We start from the raw sequence: 7,477 nt of genomic DNA, 5'->3' as shown, positions 1-7,477 counted from the left end.
AACTCCCTGGATTCAAAGCCTTGCTGCAAACTTACTGATGTGAGTGTTATGCAAGGTAAGTAAACTCCTGTGACTCAGATTTTTATTTTTTGGTTATTTTCTTTTTCATCTTTAAAATAGCAGTAATTAATTCACAGGTTCTTATGAGAATTGTGTCAATACATGTGGTTAGTAGTAAACAGCATACAAGTGTTAACTATAATTTTAAATCTGTTTTGGCTGTATATCTTGCAACTCATCACTCATGAGCGTAAGTACAAAATTAAATTTGCTGGGGATCTCATATTACCTGAGTAAGTAGCTGAGTAGTTGCCTGTCAGGCTACTGTCTACAGAAACCTCATGAAGTGACCTCCAAAAGGTTCAGGTTGATTTTGGTTTAACAAAACCTAAAAGAATTTTTTGAAATTTGGGCTTTAGAACACCACTAAGAGAACTGTTTGGGAGAAAAGTAAGTAGACAGAAACTTTGGTTAAATCACATACAATTTTATACAACAGGTAATTAAACATACAATTAAACAGATCATCAAGTATGGTGTTATTTAAAACCAAAGTTTCCTATCTAGGGATGATTTCATAGTCCTTTCCTGCTGCTATAACTAAATACCACAGACTGGGCGATTTACAAGGAACAAAATTTTATTTCTCATTTTTTCTGGCAGCTAGAAAGCTGAAGATCAAGGCACTGGCAAATTTGGTGTCTGGTAAGTGCTTGCTGTCTTCTTCCAATATGGTGCCTTGTTGCTGTGTCTTGTGGAGGGGACAAACACTATGTATTCATTTAGCAAAAGGCATGAACTTACTCCCTCAAGCCATTTTACAAAGGCACTGATCCCACTGGTGGAGCCCTCATGGCCTAATCACTTCCTAAATGTTCCACTTCGTAATAATGTTGTATTGGAGATTAAGTTTTAACATGAATTTTAGAGGGACCCAAACATTCAAACCATAAGATGGGCATCAGTCATTGGTGGTTAGAGTACTTTAAATTAACTTTAAGAATAACTACTTTAAGTTATTCCCACTTGGGGGAACTTTAAGAATAACTACTTTAAGTTATTCTTGAGTGGGAATAATTATATATATTATATATAATATATGTTATAATTATTATATATTATAATTATATCTATATCTATATCTTTCTTGTTGCATTATCTTCTGCTGGCTCATCCTACTATTCATGTCTTTCTGAGTTCCTGCTGTGATGATCATGCAGGGCGCAACACTAACCCTCTCACACTGGAGTGTTTTGACTAAAGTACCTAAGTTCCAAATGGCTGTCACCATTACTCTAGCTGCTTCTCCTGGCAGCATGCTGAAGTACTGGTAAACTGGGAGGCTGATGTGTAGCAGTTATCAATATCCATGTTATAAATATTGCTGCCAAGCCCAATTTAAAGCTACCAATAGTTTAACAATCAGCTCATAAAAGACCTGAACATTTTACAATGGGCTTGTGGGAACCAGAAGGAGCTGCCCCAACAAGTGAGTGCAGATATTTCCTTTCCTATATACATTCTTGACTTTCAAAATTTCATAAATGTGAACAAGCTTAATGTTTTTTTTTTAACATCAGCCTCAACTTCTGCAATTCTTGAGGGATCAAGAAGGAATTTGTGATTTAAAACAACTTCTGAGTAAAGTGATATGAGAAGTTTATTCTTCTGACTTTTTCCTGTCTCTATCCATTAAAAAGCCCATACCATAATTATACAGCAAGATCAAAGCGACAAAGTGTTCTTGAAGGTTTTGCAACTAAAAATTGGGGCATGGGATATTGAGGGGTGTCTACTCTTTTTTTTCTTTCCCTGTAGGCTACAAAAAGCACATGGAAAAATAATATATGTAGAGAAGTTTAGAATACTTTAATTCAATATGCCTAGCACAGCTTGGCCTTTCCTCTCCAATACGCCTGCAATTCTCCCCTAAGCATTCTGAGGAAAACTTTGAAACAATTAAACTATAATTCAATGCACTGCAGCTGTCTTACTAGACTTGCTCACCACCCTCTTTTAATGACTCCTTTCATTTTTCAATTCCCTTTACCAACTTGTATTTTAGAAATTATTGCATTTGAATATTCTTAAGCTGGTAATAATAACAAAAAAGTCCCTATTATTTTCTATTTATAACAACACAAAACTCTAAAAGCACGCATTCTATTACACTTACCTGATTACTCCATTTATGATGGGGAATTTTGCGTTCCTTTCCGCCAGGACAGTAAGGGATGCCAATTGCCTTGTTCGTTTAGCAAAACATGCACAGATGACATTTTACATGACATCTTGAAGTTGAAGAGGAGAGAAATTAGTGCTAAAGTCTGCAAGAAAAAATTGATACTATTCTTAGATTTCCCGGTTGCAGACTGATTCCTCATTTTCATTAGCTTCAAATATTATTTAGTGATTTTAGTGTTTGCCAATTCACTTGTTCTTCTTTTATCTGAATCCCACAATTACGCCATTGACATTTTGTTTACTTGATTCAGAGCAAACAAGCTGAAAACCAGTCTGCTAACATAAGAGCTAAGGGAATAATGTGCAGATAAAATCATGCTGTTTCTCTCTCTCTCTCTCTCTCTCTCTATGTATATATACACACACACACATGCACACACAAAACACCTTTCTCTAAATAACACAAGACACATGGAATACCTTGTTATACCTTCTTAGTCTTTGTGATAATCTGATTAAATTAATTAGGTAGATATTGCTTTGTCAAGGAGGAAGTAGCATCTCAAGAGAGGTGGTGATTTTCTCAACTGTCTTTTAATGGTCCATAGGGAGATAAATGATCTTTTTAGGACTTTTTTTGTGAGATTGGGCTGGGCCTGAGCAAAGAAATTGGACAGCATTGGAATGAGGAAAACTGAGAAACAATAAATTGATAATGCTATTGTTTTGAAACATGGATTGAATGACAAAATTAATATGTTAAAATGCAAATAGTTTCAAAGACTCAATTTTGGTGAAAATTATTCATTGATAATTTCTGTAGGTCAAAAAATAAGGACAAAAAGTTATATGACAAAACAAAACAAAGCAACTTAAAAACCTTTGGTGTGTTGTAAAAAGCACCAAGGGAAGTATTTCAGAAATTTTAAATAAATTTTATGTTTATGGTTTCTAACATTGATTAAGGATGACAAACATACAAAGTGACATGAAGATAATTACAAAACAATGTATCAGCAAACACACTGATTACATGAAAGGCAGCAGAATATGCCACCTCAAAATATGCTTCTTTGGCATGTAGACTATTTTGAGCTGAAGGAAACTGAGAAGAAAGAGATACAAGAAGAAGTTTCTGGCCTCTCCCTGTTTGCCTAAAGACAAGACATTCATTTTTTAGGTGTTTTCCCCTCCCATTTCTATCAGGAAGACCATAAATTAATTGCTGGAGACAACTCCAAATCCTTATTAGCCAAGAGATGGCAACAGAGGAATCTACATAAGAAACTTTACTAACTAGTCTTTATCTACCATTAGTTGTCCCATATGCATTACCTTCTCACAATTTGCAGACCCTAGAAACTCAAAGTCCTTTCCTTTATCTTGTCACTTACCTACAAATTTATTGGTCTTTTCTTATGATGCTATATAAGCCCAAGTTTTAACCACCACTTTGAGTTACTGATCGCTGAATTCTCTTGTGTGTATACATGATGCACTCATTAACAAAATTCTACTTTTCTTTCATTAACCTGTCTTTTGATAGTCTAATTTGCAAGGCCATAGCCAATAAATTTAAGATGGTTAGAGGAAAAGCAAATTTTTTCTTCCTTGAATAATAATACAAATATAATTGGCAAATATTACTGATGAATAACCTTCTGTTTTACTTGGTACAGATAAACTCAGATCTTCTAATTACAACAGCTTAACTCAATCCTGCAAGCTCCAGCTAGCATTATCCTATACATCAGCAATATATATTTGTTAGATATGTGAAAGTTCTCTTCCATGCTTAACAATGTGCAGATCAATTTTCAGGAGTCATTCTGACTGAGCAATTTGATTGCATCTTAAGAGGTTCAAACTCCTCTGGCAAGATATGCTGATTTATTGGTTTCCAAATGGAAATGAAAATTCTAAGTGCTGGATCAGCAAAAACAAAGCACAGAAAGCTAGTGACCTTCAGGACCCTCGAGAGATTCCATGTGAGGGTTGCTTGATCCTAAACTCAAAGGAAGAATTGGCTCCATAGGCCTTAAACAAGCTCTGATGCTCTAAATTGAAAATCTTGTGACTGTGAATGATATACTCTCATTTTAGTCTATGCAAATAGTTCTCCCTGGAGCAAAATTTCCATTGGATTTCTGTGTTATAGAACTGTACAGCATGGTAGCCCTGCTGGGCATCCTTCACTGACAATGCCTTTCCATCCTCTTTATCACTTGCTTAAATTCTACCCCATCCTGAGATTTCTTCTCTTGCCATCATCGTGTCTCTTTCTCTAACATCTCAGAACATGTAATTCTAAATGCTATTTCAAATTGCTAAAAGTCTTTTTATATGTTTTCATCTTCACCACTAAATTATTCCTTATGCAGGGAAACATTGCCTTATAATTCAGGAATACTTAGCCTTTTGCTCAGTGTTTACAACAATTTAAAAAACAATCTTGAAATACAGAAGATAAGCAACATTTATTTGCTTGACTGTCCATGAATGAGTTAGAAGCAACCCATGTCCTCAAGAATTTCATGCTATGTTGATGACTCCAAGCAATTCTGTTTTTTTTTTCTAATAGGTAATGCCCTTTCTCTGTTTTTCTTTGAAAACTTTCTGCTTAGTCTCAAAACTCAACTGAAATGTTATCTCTGTTTATTGAGACAGTGCATTATCCTCTTTGATTTAAATACTCTCACATAGCAATCTCTGTTGCATCATATGTTTAGAGGAAGTGAAGAGTATGGGCAGCAGTGCATGTTAATTTTCATTTTACAAAACGTTTCCTATCAATGTTGGCATTTTGCAACTAGTCCCAAGGTTTTAAAGGGGTAAAACTTGGTCTCAGATTGAAAGTTCATTGAGACTCAACTAAAACTTCATTATGCATTATTTTATGTGTATGTAGTACGTGTGTATATCCTACCAAAAAAACACATATATGTGTTTATATAAATATATATGTTTTTATAGGATAAACGTATATATGTGTGTATATTTTATAGGATAACATAGAAACACATGCATACATATATACACATACACATATATCCTGCAAAGGAAAACATATAAGTATATATAAAAGCATATATGTTTATACATATACAAACCCACACCCACAACTTTCAATTTTATTACATCAGCTGCTGCGTCATTGTGGGGAAGGGCTAGTTGCTGTTCATGGGTGTGGGTCACCCACGTGATGTAGATTTGAATTTCATCCCAACAAGGGGTATCTTGCTACAACTCCTTTAATTCAGTTTTGCTATTAACAGGTGTTAATAGAAAGTTACCATTTTTGTGCTCTTATAAATCTTTTGTGTTTTGAATAAAATAATATATTCTATTTTTTAGTAATCATCTTTTATTGTATATATTTATTTAATATCTCCCTGCTAAACATTAGAATTTGGAATGCATTGCATTCTTTTATGGGATGATCTAAATATAACCTTTTTCTTTTGTGAGATGCTCTAAATATCTTTTGTGAGTTAATCTTTTATGAGATAATCTAAATATAACCACAAAGAAGTCATCTCACATTGACATCTCCATTTTTCTTAGGGAAAAAAACCAGACCTTATTGTTTTATTTCCAGGACTGCATGCTTACTACTCTTTACTTTCAAGTAGTTTGTTGAGTCAAAAAAACAATTTTAAAATGCCTTCTATATAAAAATGTCAAGGAACAGAATCATGTATGGGTCCCACAGAGCTTTTCTGCTCCTTCATGGGCCCAAACTCTGCAGAGTCACAAATGAAGAGAGAAAAGTCTGAACTCAGAGAACTCATAGAATAATTTAGATATTATTAAACATCTTGAAGTTGAGTGCATGTAAACCATAGAGAAAGTTTTCTAAAATTGGCTTTAGGAATATCTCTGTTTTCCTGACTCTTTCCCCTCTGAGAAGCACCTGAAATACCTTCCTCTTTGTCTCCTGCACACAGCCCTCCATGGCAAGCTGACTCCCTCTCCCTGTTAACTGTCTCTGCCCACTTGCTGCTCATGCATGCCATGTCCCTCACACAGAACAATTGGCCCTGGGTATAGGCCCTAAATATGTATTATGTGCCCTTCCCCATGAGGCCTGACCACTATTCCAGCATCTTACATTAAGGTGGCTACAGATTAATAAGGTACAAAGGATACTTTCAAATTTAAAAATTCATGAGTTAGGTGTTGAGGAATTGGTAACAGTGAGAAAAATGTCACTGAATAGCATAAGAGAAGTATTCTTTAGATAATTTGAAGGACTTGCTTTTATAAAACTGTCTTTCTAGTTTTTACTTTCCTAAACTTCTACCAACTTTGTACTCTTTTTCAACATCACCACCAATTCCCCTGCATAGTTTTGAGGACAGTATAAAATAGTAATTTTTCCATGCTGAGGCCAATACTGTTATGTTACTGTTTGTCATATGGACTGAGGAGATGAAATGGAAACCAGCCCTATTGTCCCATACAGCTAATGTTATGGATTACTTTCAATAAATATAGAAATTGACTCTCTCAGTCCCAAAATGTATAAAATTGCATTTGCCTTATTTGAGTTCCCTTCTCAGGACACCAACTGATATTGTTTGGATGTTGTTCCCTCTAAATCACATGTTGAATTGTAATCCCCAATGTTAGAAGTAGAACCTGGTGGGAGGTGACTGGATCGTGAGAATGGGTTTCTCCTAAATGGTTTAGTGCCACTCCCTTGGTGCTGTCCTTGTGATAGTGAGTTCTCATGAGATCTGGTTGTTTAAATGTGTGTGGCACCTCTATCCACTGCCCAGCTTCCTGCTCTTGCTATATAGCATGCCTGCTCCCACTTTGCCTTCCACCACAAGTAAACGCTCCCGTAGGCCTCCCCAGGAGCCAAGCAGATGCCAGCACCATGCTTCCTGTGCAGCCTGCACAACTCTGAGGCAATAAAACATTTTTTCTTATTAAACTACCCAGTCTCGGGTATGTTTTTATAGCAATGCAAGAATGGCCTAATTCACCAACCATCAGGCCTCCAAGATAGTATCGTGAAACTTGAAGTTTATCAGATCACCACATCTGGTCAAGGACATGCCAAACCCCTCTCCCGTCATGATTGCCTTAAATGCCCACCTGCTTTCTGTTGAAGGCTTCTTAAGCTTCAAAGCTTCTTCCTCACCCCTTCCTAACTTCTGTTTTCACAAACGTGGTTCTTCCCTGCTATTTAAACTCCTAATTTTAGATGGTAGAGGAGATGGATTTGAGACTGATCTTCCATCTCCTTGGCTATAGCACCCAAATAAAGCCTTCTTCCCTGACATGA

The sequence above is a fragment of the Pan paniscus genome, chromosome 3 (assembly GCF_029289425.2).
Source record: "Pan paniscus chromosome 3, NHGRI_mPanPan1-v2.0_pri, whole genome shotgun sequence".
Lineage (NCBI taxonomy): Eukaryota > Metazoa > Chordata > Mammalia > Primates > Hominidae > Pan > Pan paniscus.
The sequence above is the reverse complement of the archived record's forward strand: the minus strand, read 5'-3'. Positions refer to the sequence as shown.